Here is a 16,694-nt window from a genome sequence, read left to right on the forward strand (position 1 = left end):
GTATTAAAAGTAACAAGATTGGGGCAGCTGGGTGGCTCAGTAGGTTAAACATCTATCTTCGGCTCAGGTCATGGTTTCAGGGTTCTGGGATTGAGCCCCTTATTGGGCTCCTTGCTCAGCAGGGAGCCTGGTTCTCTTCCTCTGCTTCTGCCTCTGCCCCCCCCCCCCTTGCCCAGTGCTGGTCTCTCTCTCTCTCAAATAAATAAATATTTTTTTAAAAAGTAACAAGATTATTCATTCTTCTATTGTGCACACATTTCCATGAACTACAACAGTGAGAATGTGATGAATGTCATAATACAGCCATCAAATTTGTGGTTGAAGAGGTAAAAGTTAATTGGAGGTGGGCACTGGAACTGACTCTAGGCTAGAATCTGTAAGTAGATGTAAGCATTATAGACATCCTTTTATGTCATCTCTAGTAACCAATACCACTTCCCACCAGGGCTTATCATGAAGTTGATGATTGAAATATGTATTCCCAAGTGCAATAGAAATATTAAATAAATTTATCTGATAGACTGAGATTTAACAGTTTATGGGAAATAATTCTAGAGTAATTTCCAAGCCAGGGAATCTCAAAGCGGGGATCCTGATTAGAAAGAAGTATGGAACAGAATGGGGTATTCTGAATTATAGTCATTAGAGTCACATTTTCATTATTATCCATATTTAAATGACTCCTGAAATATTTTTATTTAGCATTTGCCTTTAAATCTACTCATTTAAAAATTTAATCAATGACTTTTTCTCCTCAAAACTTTAATCTAAAAACAGAAAAAGAAAAAAAAAGAAAAAATACTGGAAACTTAATGGTTCAAGTAAGGAGAAGGGGGAGGAGAATGGACTTGAGGCTCTAAGCCTCTCCAGAGAAAGTCCTTGTTCTTGAAGTGTCCTCTTTGAGCAGGAGGGTAGAGACAGGGACAATCCCTCAGTCCCAATGCCCAGCCTCTGTCTGGAGAAAAAGGCAAAGTCACAGTGGTCTGAAGGCCTGCTGGAGTGGCCAAAGGGTCAATTGCAATAGTTGGCTACAAGCTTCTCAGAGGGGATGCCCCATGTTTCTTGTGAGGCAGCCTGAAAGATAATGAAATCTTTCTAGAGATGCTTATCTGGCTCCCAGATAGCTGCTGCAGTCCCACAATGATAGAAACAGCTTAGTGAGCACAGTTTCGTTAAAGTGTTGCCTGTAACCTTCCCTCACCAGTTGGTGGGCATAATAGATCACGCCAATGTTGTTGGCTGCATGTTACTACCAAATTGGTTGCCAGTCCCATGGGCTGTCTTCAGAGTCAGACAAGAACAGGTCACATACAGACAAAAGCATGGCCCTATGCTGAGGCACCCCTTGTTTTCAATCAGTCATCTGAATATGGTCTAGAGTCTAGATGGAGGGAGAGAGCACCCATGCATGCAAAGACTGAGAGGCTAAGATAGTCAAAGATCTCAGGTCAGTAGCACCACATGGTGACCAACCCATATTTGTGCAGGCACTCATCATAGAAGCCATATGACCAGGGGATCTGGTGACTCTTGTGGTTCCCCAGGATCTTGGTGATGTAGTCAGCATATTGAACATTGAGTACCAGCAGCAGGAGGAATGCTTCAATGCCCAGAATCTATGATCCATTGTCTCCTAAGGAAAGGTCATTGCTCTCAGGCACTCACCATGCACACCAAACAGCTACTTAAAATCACAGAATTGTCCAAGGATGTCACCACAGACCGTGCCTGGTGACTCTGCCCTCTGCCCATTGCTCTCTTCTACCAAGATCCTGTCTTAGTGCACAGATTCTTGACTTCACTCTCTTAGATAATCTTAGGGCATCTGACTGCCCATAAAGGTCGCTGATCTTCACCCTGGCCCCACAAATGGAACCCCCACCTCTGCACAGGTCAGAGCTGTCACACACCATGGTGTGTGATTCTGACTCTGGCTCTCAGGCTCCCTGACTTCTGCTTCCTTACACTTTGACCCCTTGCCATGTTGCTTAACCTTCCATCTCGTATCTTTTTGTAGTTTTTCTTCCTTCTTAGCTCTAGTCTTCCTCACCCTGCTTCTCTTGATTTCCATTCATTTCTTCTTCAGCTTTGTTTAACCATTTCTTCTTCTTTTGGGTGGGTTCTGTTATTAGTCCATATTCAATGTCCTATATTCTATCTCTTGTTCATCAAGTTATCTCCCCTCAAAAACCAGATAACTCTTTAAAAACCATTTACAGATGCCCGCCTACAAGGAAATATTATATTTTATGAAAATATTATAAGTAAATATAATATGGTAATTTAATAATAAGTGATAGGAACACATGTTATGCATTTTGTCAAAGCCAATACTATGGAGAGTTGTATTCCTTGAAAAATGGCTTCCTGTAAGAAAAAAGAAAACAAAAAAAATGTATAGATAATGCTAAGTAGGTGATTAGGCAATAACTTATATTAACATATACGAATATAAGGGATGAGACTTTGTCTTACATTATCGTGTTTTGAATTTAAATGAAGATATTAAGTTCTTCTGAAAATAATGGCATGGAACAATTTTCCTCTCGTTTGAATTAATGGGTTTGGCCATATTTTTCAATGAAGGTTAAAAATAGAATTATGATGCATTGCATATACATTCTTCTTTTCCTTAATTGCTAATTTGCAGAGGAAGAGGGTTTAATAGGTAATTCAAAATTTCAGAGAATTGAAATTAATTCTGCCAAGTAATTTTGTACTGTTATGATAAATGTTTTCAGTAGGGTCTATGTGTGCGTGTATGCGTGTCTACCGTTCGGACTAGAAGTTGGCAACTACCATTTGTCTAGGATGGTCCACATTCAGTATCAGTGACTGTTGACAAAATTTATGGTAGCCAAATACAGACAAAACAATTGTATAAATTCTGATAGTAACACATTTCATGGACTTTGACTCACAAAATGGATAGATAGCTTCCTGAAAGTATTTTTAAAACGACAACATCATCTTTGAGACTCCAGAAAAGGTACTAAAAAGCTGTGTTAAGGGAGAGAAAAGGTGAGAACAATTATCTATCTTTAGAGCATAACAATTAATCATGATGTAAATTAGGTTCTTCACATAGGGAATAAATTAGCACTCAACAAAATAGCTTAAAAGCAAACTACCTTCATAACATCAGAAGTAAGAGAAGAGGAACTCATCTCTTTGCTTTGCTGTCTTGGCCAGATCTGACTGCACAATGATGAAAAAGATTGATGGTGTCTAGGTCCGCAGTTTGTTTTCCCATCTTCTTTTTATATACCATCTTCACAGAAGAGTGTCAATATGTATTGATCTTTCTTCTTACTGCTCTGCCTTGAGAGGCCTACTTTCTCTAATACATTATCCCACCCCAACAAAAGAATAATCTAACCAAAGTCTAATAATTCTGCAATATGTTGGAAACTATGTTTGTTTTAAAGGTTTCTTCCTAATCTTCCAGAAAACATTTCTCACGAAAGACAATGTTGTTTCTACCAGGGCAAGTGTATGTCTTTTTGTCTTATTTTTTTAGTCACTTAATACAAATTTAAGGAACTTTCTGGAGTTTGGAAGTCTCTGAATATGTGTGACTCCGGCAAATAAAGTTTGTCTGGTTCAAATGCGGAGATGTGATTAATTTCAGAGGACTTGGTGACATTTTCAATGTGCACATCAAGGATTAGGAGATATATAAGATAGGAAGCAAATGCCAAAGAGAGAACAATTATGGTTTGCTAAACACTGCATAAGACATGGATTTTTGTGCTGTTTATGTATCTCTAACTGCTAGGATTTAGAGCTCACATAAAGTCATAAAATGTTCTGAGCTGAATTAATAAGTGTTTTGTGTGGGTATAAGGAAGTCATTTTAAAAGTATCGTCTTGCAAGAAGCTAAGTTTAATTATCAGTGACAAGGAAGTATAAGGACAAAATTACCTCATTCACCATTAGGGAAACCTTCATTTTAACAAATTTGAAATATTTGCATTTGACATCTAAAGCCAGACTAGATGGCAGACATCTATATAGGGGGATTAGATTCAAAGGCAGACACGACTATATTTTCAGTGCTGGAATGTTATAGCACCCAAATTTAAGCTGATTTTTATAATATTGAATATGTATTTCATGCCTGGCAGTGAACACTGCAGTAATTTAATAAAGTGTCATTTTATTATAGAAATCTATTACTGGAGTTAAATTTCCCATGGAATTCTGTACAAACACCTTTCTTTAATGTTACTTCTTGCCTTGCCTTAGAGGATTAAAGATACTGTAATATGTAATCTGATCCCGTCAGAATAGGAGCCTACTCTCTCTTGTTTCAAACTTTGATATAATAGTTTAAGTATTTTTTTCTGTAATTTGATGCTCATAATAAGTTCACAGCTGAATTTGTATAGGAAAAAATTCCACTATTATTTGACTCTAGATTTCTGTTTGGTATTCCGACTGATAATCCATAAAATTCTAAATTTTTTACAGTTTTTTTTCTTTTTTTAATGGCTGTATGATCCATCAGCACATGAATATATCTCCTATCATTTATCTGTATTTAGGCTTTCCTATTGTTTCCCAGCTTTACTAAGATATAACTGGCATGTAGCATTGTATAAATTTAAGGCATACAGCATGTTGATTTGATACATTTATATCTTGTAAAGTGAGTGATTACCACCACAGTGTTGGCTAACAACTCCATCACGTCTCATAATTATCATTTCTTTTTGATGGTGAAACATTTAAGATGTACTCTCTTCAGTACATAATACAGTATCGTGAATTATAATTCCCATGCTGTACATTAGATCCTCGGGGCTTATTCATCTTATAGTCACAGGTTTGTACCCTGTGACCAACATTTCCCCATTCCCCCCATCCTGTCATAATCACCTTTCTACTTTGTGATTCTAGGAGTTTGCCTTTATAGATTCTACATGTAAGTGATACCATACAGTATTTGTCTTTCTCGGACTTACCACATTTAGCATAATGCCCTAAAGGTCCATCCATGTTGTCATACCCAATCTTTCTCATGGGCTGAATAATATTCCATTAAATAATACACTCGTATATAACACACATCCTTATCCATCTGTTGAAGGTGAATGGTGGAGAAGGGTGAGAATGGAGTCAAAAGTATGACCAGGCCCTCCATGTCTGAACATTTAAAAGTACACTAGAAATTTAAGGAGTTATAAATATTTCCATTCTCAATAGGAAATCTTCATTTAGATTTAGGATTTATAAGTTCTGTTTCTCATTGTGTATTTTTTTAAAGATTGTATTTATTCATGACAGACACAGAGAGAGAGGCAGAGACACAGGCAGAGAAAGACGGCTCCCCACAGGGAGCCCAATGTGGGACTCCATCCTGGGATCCCAGGATCATGCCCAGAGCTGAAGGCAGATGCTCAACCACTGAACCACCCAGGCATCCTTTTTTTTTTAATTTTTAACTAATATCTACACCCAACGTGGGGCTTGAACTCACAACCCCGAAATCAAGAGTCACATGCTCTCCCAACTGAGCCAGTCAGGCACTCGTCATTGTGTACTTTATAGATTTTAAGGGGGCTCACAGTTAAACTTTCTTCAGGAATCTGAAATTTTCTTTAGGAATTCCTAATTAGTGTGCTGCCTATTATTGAGACATGTAGTAGCTTCAGAATTTTATAAAAAAAGGTGTATGAAAGTATGGAGTATGGATTTTGAGGACAAATTATATAATTAAATACATGAGAATTCTAGGGATATTGCCAAATTGGTTGAAGGATTTCAGGATTTCTTTAAAATGTGTTTGAGGGATCCCTGGGTGGCTTGGTGGCTAAAGCGCCTGCCTTCAGCTCAGGGCGTGATCCTGGAGTCCTGGGAACGAGTCCCACATCAGGCTCCCTGCATTGGAGCCTGGTTCTCCCTTTGCCTATGTCTCTGCCTCTCTCTGTGTGTCTCTCATGAATAAATAAATAAAATCTTTTAAAAAAATAATAAAATGTGTTTGAAACTATACCTATTATCTAGTTTTACCGCCAGATAATTAACGTGACCTTTTTTTTTTCTTGTCATTGTTAATGGGGAATATGGTGGTAAAAAGATTGGATGGGAGGCATGTAGCAAGCATAGACATTTAGGTAACGATAGATTTGGGCCTGAAAAACTAAGAATGCCTGGCACATACTACTTCATACCTAACAGTACATTTTATAAATATGAATTATTCTTCTTCATAAGGAGACAAACCACAGTTAAATCCCTTCCTTCCACTTTTTTTAAAATTTCCATCTCTCTCTTTCCCCTCCCCACCATAGACAAAAAATTTTAAATGTCTACTATATGTTCTTTTGTTTTGTGGATCTCTTATAAAATGTATTTTACTTTTAAATTTTAATTAAACACATATGCATTACCAGTACCCAGATCAAGAAATATAACATAATCGCCCCAAGTGCCCCAATTCTCCCTCCCAGTTACTTCCTCCCATAAAGGGAACCATCATTATGATTTCTATCACCTAAATAAGTTGTGCCTATTTTGAACTTTATATAGTTGGGATCATATGATATATACTCTTTCATTACTGCTAAACAGTATGTCTCTGAGAGTCATCCAGATAGTTATGTTTAGCAGTCTTGCCTTCACTTTCCATACGTTTTTTTTATATATTATGAATATGCCATACTTTACCCTCTCTATTTTTGTTGGACTTTGAGATTTTTCGAGGGGGGAACTATTATGAGTAGTCCTACTCATGCACACGTAATTTGGTAGACATATACATTTATTTCTCCTGGCTATATCCTTAGTAGTATAATTGGCGGATATCATATGCTACAAGTTCAGCTTTAGGATACAAAGTCAAAGAATATTCCAAAGTGGTTTTATTTTATTTATTTTTTAGAGAAAGAGAACAGCAGGAGAGGAAGAGAGAGAATCTTTAGCGGCTCCATACTCAGTGTGCAGAGCCCGCTGAGGGGCTCAGTCTCCTTGAGATCATGACCTGAGCCAAAATCAAGTCAGATGCTTGACCAACTGAGCCACCCAGTCACCCCCAAAGTAGTTTATTTATTATGCTCTCATAACTGTGAGAATTTCACTTTTGCTAATACTTGGTACTGTTTTTTACTTTTATCTACTTTAGTAGCTGTGTAATAATTTCTCATTATGAAGTTATTAATAGCCTTATTGAGATATAATTGATATATAAGCTGCACATATTTAAAATGTACAATTTGATAAGTTTTGACATGTATACACCCATGAAACCATCATCACAATCAAGACAATGAATGTATTTATCATTGCTAAAACTTTCCTTATGTCCTTTTGTAATTATTCCATCTTGTGCCTCCTTTCCTCCCCTCCACCAGCGCAATCACTGATATCTCTGTTCCTATGTACATAATGTTTGTATTTTTTCTTCTAACTGCTTTAATTTTTTTTTTCATTTTAAGTCATTTGACTGTAACATGTCTTGGTGTCAATTTTTTCATATTTCTTGTGGTGGCTGAAGTTGTACCACAGATTACTTTTGTTTTGACCATATTTTTTCTGTGTTGAATATTATTGCAAAGTTTTTTTGTTAGGCCTTCAAGTCGACTGTGTTTTTTTTCTTCTGCAACCTCTAACATCCTATTAATCCCATTTGGTTTATTTTTCTTTCCCCCAATTTTTTTTTCTCTCTAGAATTTTAGAATTCTCATTTTGCTCATTTTTATTTTATCTTCCAGTCTCACATTAACATACTATGTTTTTTTTTCCTTCTTAGACATATGGAATACAGTTTTAAAAGCTCTTTCTGGGGCTTTTGAGTGGCTTAGTCCATTAAGTATCTGACTCTTGGTTTCACTTTGGATCATGATCTCAGGGTGGTGAGATCAAGCCCCAAGCTGGGTTCTGTACTCACTGGGTAGTCTGCTCAAGATTCTCTTCCTCTGCCCCTCCCTACTCTCTCTTTTAAAAAAAGAAGCTATTTCAATATTATTTTATACTATCACTTGAGCAATTTAATTTCTGGGTCTGTTTGTATTGGTTGCATTTTCTCTGCATTAGGGATATTTTTCTGCTTCTTTGCACACTTGGTAATTTTTGATTGAATGCTAGATAGTATAAATTTTAGCTTTTCAAGTGCTGGATATTTTTGTATTTCTATAATTACTTTGAAGGTTTGTTCCAGGATGCAGTGATTGACTTGGAGACAAATTTGATCTTTTGGAAGGTTTCCTATTAAGCTAGGATAGGCATGGCCAGAATAGCCTGTATTGTAAATGTCTGTTCAAGCCATTTGCCCTTTTTGTCTGTTGGGTTATCTACGTTTCCTTAAATATTTTTAGTATATTCATTGTATCTATGAACTATTTATTGAATGCATATAGGAAATACCCTTTCCCAGTCTGTGGCATGCTTTTGAACTTGCCCTCAATCAAAATGTTTCCTGAGAAAGAACATAATAAATATTTCCCTCCTAGAACAGAGTTATCTTCATTGTAACAGATAGAATGGGTTGTCAAAAGGATGCAAGTCTAATGGTAGGATTTTTATTACCAGTTCATTATGCCAAGAAGTTCACTGGAGCCCTTCCTGGTATCTCTCTAAGTCATAGCACTATTATACCATCTTCTCTAATGCTGCTAGGATTGATTGGTTCAGGTTATGTGTATCGAAAGTAAAGACAAGCTTTCCCTATGACACATGTTTGCCTAGAGTGAGCCCTACAGACCTTTTTTAAAAAAATCTCTGGAACCTGTTCATCAAGAAACATCATAAAATAAATGCACTGGTCTTCCATTTTATTAAAAACATACTTTTGAAGATGAATGTTTATTCAGAGATGAAAATGCCTATAGGAATATTTTCCTAGAAATATGAATCATCCAGTGCTTTGGCTTTTCATTAAAAAAAAAAAGAAAGAAAGAAAAGAAAACACATCTTTCTGCTTAAATGCATCTAAATGGGAACTTGTTATATCAGCTATTTGTTTTTCAAAGTGAAAAGGGTCAATTAAATAGCTTCAATTTAATCACTATAAATTAAATAATTTTCATTTTTTGTCCAAGTAATTTCCAAATATTCATTATCCCCAAATCATAGTGGCTGGGGAATTGGCCTCCTTATTTTTCCCTACCTTCCATCTCAGATAACATTAATTCACTTATTCTTTAAGAAATAATTGCCTACTATGATGCAAGACACACTGCACTAAACACAAACTCTTTTCCAAAGGAGATTAGAATTTAGAGGGAAGAAATATGACTAAAGAGGCAACAGAGATCAGTACAGTCTTTGGACACCAGGTGCTGGTCTTCTACCTTGTTAGGGACTGATACCTAGAGGAAGAGATATCTAAGTTGACTTTTGGGTAAGATATTTAAATGTTACATCTTAGCATGTAATAAAGTCAGTGAAATCTCTCTGGGCCTAGACAGAGTTGCCTTTCCTAAATAAGTGAATATTGTAAGTATTTAAGTATGGTTGTGTCTGATGTGTTTATAAGGGGGAAACATGGGGGAAGGAGTAGGAGAAAGGAAGAAATATAGATAATTAACTAGGTTCTTTCAGAGAAAACTATATAAAACAGAGTAGTATATTGCCACTAGTCAATATCATCATCATCAACAAAATCATCAAATTTGCACCATTAACTGAGCCTCAACTCTGGCCTAGGTGACATCCATGCATGGAAATTTAGTGTCCATAATTGTTCTGTTTAAAGTATTGCTGCCAGTATTTATCAGAACAAGGAATGGATTCAAAGGTATCTCCTTAAAGACATGATTTTTGCACTTCACTTGGGTTTCTCAGAGATCAGCCTGTGTAGTACGCTCTAATACAGTAAACCTGGAGTCAGGGGACTGCTTGATGAAGAACTTGAAGCAATAGGTCCATAAGAGACATACAAAAGGCTCAGATAAGTAGAATCTTTTCCATCTAGAAACTAAAAGAATTAAAAGTAATAGATAATTTAAAGATGACAAGTAAAGCTGTAACATAGAAACTTTAAGTGGCAAGACCCAGAAAGACAACCCGGAGATTAAGTGGCTGGGGGTGGCATAGAGTGGTGGTGTGATGGCTGGTGGTTGTGCCTGGAAGGATTGCTTACTTTGTTCACTAAGTTAGCTAAGAAACTTGAAACCATAATGGTTATATACCCTCACTGTCTAGAGTTTAAAGGGGATCAGACTATGCTATCCCCAAATATGTCATTTTGGCATAATAATTATTTTAAGCTGAAGGCAACTGAGAATTAAAAGATGTGCAAGAAGAGTTCCTGCCCCCCCCCTTATATGTCTAAAATTGGGGCAGAAATTCTGCTCTGAGGAAGGTACCCAGGAAGAGGAGCCCAGCTCTTATAATCAGAGACAGGGAGTCATACTAAGATGAATCTGTATAAACAAACCTTATCTTCCATGATACTTATTTCCTGTGTATTTCCTACTCACTCTTTCACAATTTATCACCATTAGAATCCGGAGTCCCCTTGCCACTTTCTAGCCACTTCTCCACAATTTATTGCCCTTTGTTAAAATGGTATATAATTTCCTAGACTAATCAGTTCTTCGAGTTTTCACTTCCTTTCTGCTACTTCTGCTATGCACCTAAAAAAATATTCACAACAATAAAACCTGCATCCAGGGTGCCTGTGTAGCTCAGTCAGTGAAGCGTCTGCCTTCAGCTCAAGTCATGATCCCAGGGTCCTGGGATAGAGCCCACATTGGTCTCCCTGCTCAGTGGGAGGTCTGCTTCTCCCTTTCTCTCTGTCAACTCCCCTTGCTTGTGCACTCTCTTTCTCTGTGTCAAATAAATGAATAAAAATAAAACCTGCAACCTTTTCCCCCGTTAATCTGTTTTGTGTCAGTTTAATTTGTAGGCCCCAGCTACTCAAGATAAAAGCATAGAGGAAAGGTATGTTTCCTCCCCATCAATCTGGACCCTAGACTTTTTTCATTCAGGAGGTAACATAATGCAGTGGGGAAGATATCTAGCTAGGAGTTGAGATATTTATTAGTCTTTTCCTGGACTTGGTTACCTCTGTCACTAAGTTAAAGGGTTTACTGCAAGTCTTTGTGCCTTAATTTCCTTATGAGCATAATAAAAGAGAAAAGTATGGCAAATAGGATTCACTTCGTGACTGGAGGGCTTCGGCAGAGAGGACTGAGAAGCCACATGTACCATCATTACTAATGTCTACAGTAGGTGCTAGAGCAAAGCAATTCCAGCATATGTGCAGAATATTTACTGTCTCTGGAATAAGAGACGCATAAAATTTCTTCCACTTCCGGCATTTGATGAATCAGCTCATACCTTTTTATGGGTTGTTGAAATAGGCTGGGAAAATTTAGCATGTTTCAAATCCCACTTGAGGGAAAAGTGGGCAGATGCCTGATGTAATGGTAACAATATTTAGGGGAGAATGAAATCCCTTTTGACTGTTGGATGGTAAAGCAGCAATTCAAGATCTACCAAGAATGTAATATTCCATTGATCCATGTTGTCCAAAAATGGTTTGGGCGCTACAGATGCCTATAATAATGTATAATATATAGAGATAGACCCTCCACTCTAGTTCTAATGTTCAGATTAATTGGCTGTCCTGGAAGCAAAATCGGTATTGCTATAACGAATGTGTTTAATATTATCAAAGACGGTTTCAACAAACTGATAATGGACATTAAGTTATTCCAGTGTGAAACAAATTGTATTCATTTAAATGTGACCATCTCTGTAACATGTTGCATTCAAAATTTCAGAAATTTGTTCCCACATAATTTTACTCCTACTTCTTTGTCCCAGTTGCAGATGTAGTTTATGTAGAAGCAGACATTAAAATAAGTCACTCAGGGCAGACTTCCTTTCATTTACATAATGTTCTTTGGGGGGAAAGTATTAAATCAATTTTAACCTGTTTGGGCCTGCATCCAAATAGTGTGCAGGCCTGCTTAAGGAGAATCAGTTTTGAAATTTGTGAAAGAGATCATATGAAATGCATTACTCAATTAAGTAAAGGAATTTAGGCTTTATTATAGAATATTGTACCATCTGCCGGATGAATATAACTAATTAAATTTGACTTGGTATGTGATTCTAACAAACAGTTGAAAAATGAAAATTCTACAATGAATTCTTCAGCAGCACCTGAAATGATAGATACCCACTGGGAAAGATTGCATCCAGCCCTGCTCAGGTTGCAAACAGACTTTCCATTGTCTGGTTGCAGTCTGCATAATGTTTGCATTAAAAAGCAGGTCAGATTCAGTAACTACTCACAAGCAACACGGAAAGCCCAAATGCAATATTTGTCTGCTATTGTCAAAGAACTAACAAGGTAACATGATGCAATCAAAATGGTTGCAAAGCTTCCCTAGCCACAGAAAAGAAATGACTACTTTGCTCTGAAGTGTACTGCCAAATCCCCCGCTTAAAAGAGGACACCAGAACAACGTTGTACAATACCCGTTGTTAGTAATACTGCAGTAAGCTGAGATGCTCCAGTGACAAATCAAGCCAAAGCCATCCCGCTCACTGGTCTGGGATACGAGGCAGTCAAACCCAGCTGGCTCTATAGGCATCAGTTGCATCTGTCAAATGTATTATGTCAGTTTGACAGGAGAGCTGTTAGGGGAACCCAAGGGTTTAGAAAGTGCTTTAGACCAAATGCTGTATAAGCTTATTAATATAGATGCTAAGATAACGAAATGATTTGTTAAAAGAGAAATATTTCTATCCGAAATGTGACTACTCGGTGTCAACTACTGAAGCATCATGATATTTGGCTTTTTCACTTTGTACCCAGATGTTCTTATTCTGTGCTGACGTAGCCTTGGTACCCCGTATCCATCAAGTGCTTCATTAATTGAGCACCACCAAGAGTGCTGGTGTTATATCTTTTATGGGAACTAAGTCTTTTGAAGATTTAGTCATCATTTCACTGGTAAATTAATACATTTTCATATTTAAATGATGCTATGTCTTTTTTAAAAATAAAATAATAGTATATCATTTTCTTAAAGAAAGGGGCATTTCAAAGCATTTCATTTGTTCAAACAGTGGAACGGTAGTCCTTAATAAGGAGATGAATGAGTGCAGCTGGTCCTGGGATCCATACGTGTGAGACAATAGTGTCAAGAAGCTGATCTATATAATTTGGCGATAAAGGCTTCTGAGTAGCATATGCTTCCACTTTTGGCTGCTGGTGTTTATGAAGCACTCAGCATCATCACTCTTCCAAAAAGAGTTGGGGTTGAACAGAAAAGAAAACAGAAGATCTGTCTGAGAAACAGAAGGAGTTGATACTATTAGGGCCTGTATGGGGAGAAAGTTTTCTCAAGTTTCATTTGTGCAGGAATCAAGGATCTGTGGGAAATGAACACTTTGCAATTAATTAGCTCATCCAAATACCGAAGTTATTTTTCTATAACTATTTTCACTGGTATGAAAATCATGGTTATCTTCAGGGCCTCTATAAGATAGCTGAATTTAAAGTAACCTGTTGACATATGGGAATGATAGGAACAAATGCCAAATTGAAATAAGCAGAAGGAACATATGAAATAAATCACTAGAAAGCTGAACACATGTAGGTAGAGCTGGCCCAATTAGACTTTGGAAAACCAAGAAAAAAAAACGAATGAGATAAATGCTTGTGGTAGCAGTTGGGAAAAAAACTAATTCTCCTGAGGTCAGAAGAAGCTTCAACAAACAAACCTGAGCTATCGGATTTGAAGGTAGCTATAACAAAATTCCATCTAGAAAAGCCATCAAGCCCTATTCCTTAATTGTATATTTATTAAGGACATTTTACAGGATATCCCTGTTAAGCTGACCTGCCTGTTTACAATATGTGTTCACTTAAGGATGGATTTCTAAACATATATCATTTGCCAAGGTCGAAAATCTCCAACATCTTTTATAAATATATTATCCAGGCATTATTCACAGACTGGAACTATTGTCCTGGTGAGAGGATTTCTAGCAGGTCTCTGTGGGATTTCCTATTCTAATATTGTCTGAGGACGTGCTGACCACACATCAGTCCGGAGAAAGGGTGACTTGCACCTGTGCTCATTGGAAAAAGCATCCTATCAACCTGGGGCACTGGGTCTTCCTTTCAGTAGCCTAGCTGAGGTGGTGCTGGCCTGGAAGAATCTTGTCTTACATTTGAAGTTCCTCTTGAAAATTGTTTTGAGCCAGTCCGTCAACAGGTGTATGCTTTCTCTGCCAGATAGCAGCAATTAAGATATCAACTGCTATTGCCTTGACTACAGAGCGGGAGCAGGAGGCCATGATGTACTCATGGGGCGCAGTTTGGGTTAGAGGCAGCATCTGGATTTCTGTAAGGAACTGGTTTTATCCAGATTCGCAGTGGATTTGAATGAGAAACATGGCATCAAGTGACATTCTCAGGTCGCAAGAAGGTCATGTAGAACAGAACCTTAGAAAGGACACTCATTCAGGCCTGCTTTTCCCACAAGGACTGGATATAGCCACTCCTCTCTCTGCCTGAGACGTGGTTGTGAATTTTAAGAGTAGAGACACACTTTAGATTTTTGCTGGATTTTTAAAAACTAGTTTCTCAAAGCTTTGGTATCCATATGTTAGAAAAATAAACATTTTTGAAGAGGGGATATAATTTTGCTTTTTTCCTTTCTTAATTTGATGTGATGTACCCATTGCCATTTCAGGAAGCACTATTCACTGTTACGCCCCCTGACTCCTACTGTTTGGTTCCTTTAAAGCAGGGACTGAAACAACATTATTAATACTTACAGCTATTATTAAGTGCTCACTATATGCCAGACACTGTTCTAGGCACTTTGCCTGTGTTAACTCATTTAATCCTTCCTCTAAACACTGAGATAGGTACTAGTACTGTTTTCATTATATGGATAAGCTGAGGCACAGAAACATATTTAATCTTAGAGTACTCCTATTCATGTTTCTAATTCCAGCTAATATATTTCTTAATGTACAGTGGTAATGTGGGGGACGCCCGGATGGCTCAGTGGTTGAGTGTCTGCCTCTTGCTCAGGTCATGATCCCGGGGTCCTGGGATAAAGTCCCACATCAGGCTCCCCACGGGGAGGAGCCTGTTTCTCCCTCTGCCTGTGTCTCTGCCTCTCTTTCTGTGTCTCTCATGAATAAAGAAATAAAATCTTTTAAAATATATATTTTATGTGGGAGGATTATGCTATAATCTCCCTTTGGCATCCTACTTTCAGTCCCTGCCCTGGGTCGTACCCTACCCAAAACCTATTCTGAATCAGTTGTTTTAAGACTTGATGCTGCCTTTAACCTCCGGCTTAGTAACATTTATAACTCAAATCTAATAAAAAGCATGATATTAGCATATTTCTTAATATTCACTGGCAAAATTAATCAAGTATGTTTCTCTTTAAACAGCACTGATTGATCGCTTCGCTCATTGTTCATAAACTCAACTATTCAGTGAGTGGTGAAAACCAAAATGTGGGAGTCAAGACCTCAGTTTAAATCTGGTTTCTGCCATTTACCAGTTATGGTAAATGATCTCAGGCAGGATCCTCTAGCCCACGGGGTCCTTGAAATCAGACATACCCCAGTTCTTAAAATTAACTGCAGGGCCTTGGATAAATTAACTTCTCTGAGCTCAGTTTCTTTATCTGTAAAAAACCCACAGGAGAATAAGCTGAGTACTTGGCCTTGGGCCGAGCACAGAATGTACACATTACATTGCACTATTATTAATATATAACTTTTCAGGGAGAAAGTATTTGTTGTGTCAAGGTAGATGGAAATTGGTTCCCAAGGAAAGGCAGGAGTGATGTGATCAGGATTCCAGGATCCACACTGCCCACTGCCCACCATGTAGTTCTGTTCCAGGAAGCCTCTTTATCTTAAAGGTCCAGAGCCAGGAGTGAGCAAGCACTGGGGAAAGCATGAATGCAAAGGAACTTGCCCAGTGCTCCTCCTGACTGGCCTATCTTCTCATCCCTTTTCACCTTCAAAATAGCACATATTTCTTCCTCCTAAGCAGCTGTATGGGCCATTATGGATTGTGCAATCCAACTCAGATGTAAAGTAGGCCCTTGCAATCCTCAAAGATCATTCACAGGGATTTGGCTGATTATGAGGATTATCATCAACTTGTACAGATGTAGAAATTATTGGTGCTTAGTTGAAGAGAGCCAGGTGTCTGGAAAGCCAGACACAGATAGTCATATGTACAAATATAGAATGAGAAGTTTTAAGAAAAAAAAAACAGAAATGAGATACTGCCCTTTTCCCTCCCTTTCTTATTGCTCTCTGCTTTGGAAGACATTTAACTGATCAAAAAGTAAGCTTACTTTCTCTCTCACTTTATAAATGGTATTCTGTATACGTACATTACGCATGATAGTTTCTTCTTAGTATTCAGTATTCTCTAGAAGAGATGCTTTAATTTTCCCTTTGTTTTTTGTTTTGTTTTGGGTATGGAGGCTTGAGGTGACACACTTCTTGGTTTATGACTTTCACCATCAATTGACAACAAAAGGCTCTGATTCAATGGACTGATTGCCTTCTGTCTGCCTTTCCCACATCCATTTGCTTCCCTCCACTCACATGCTACCATTCTAATACCGTTCATATAAATCATTTTAGTTGGATGTGTTCTTATAAAACGTGGGCCCGCATTATTCATTTAAATTAATGAACATTCCTCTGCTCATTATCTTTTATACTACATGATAGAATT

General features: G+C 37.6%; 1 pseudogene; it reads right to left on the reverse strand.

Annotated features, from left to right (window-relative positions):
- Nucleotides 1-1,011: 1,011 nt before the first annotated feature.
- LOC129505509 (serine/threonine-protein phosphatase 4 catalytic subunit-like) lies at nt 1,012-14,266 on the reverse strand (annotated as a pseudogene).
- Between the last annotated feature and the right edge of the window lie 2,428 nt (nt 14,267-16,694).

Source organism: Nyctereutes procyonoides, unplaced genomic scaffold, assembly GCF_905146905.1.
Source record: "Nyctereutes procyonoides isolate TBG_1078 unplaced genomic scaffold, NYPRO_anot_genome, whole genome shotgun sequence".
In the NCBI taxonomy this organism is placed as follows: Eukaryota; Metazoa; Chordata; class Mammalia; order Carnivora; family Canidae; genus Nyctereutes; species Nyctereutes procyonoides.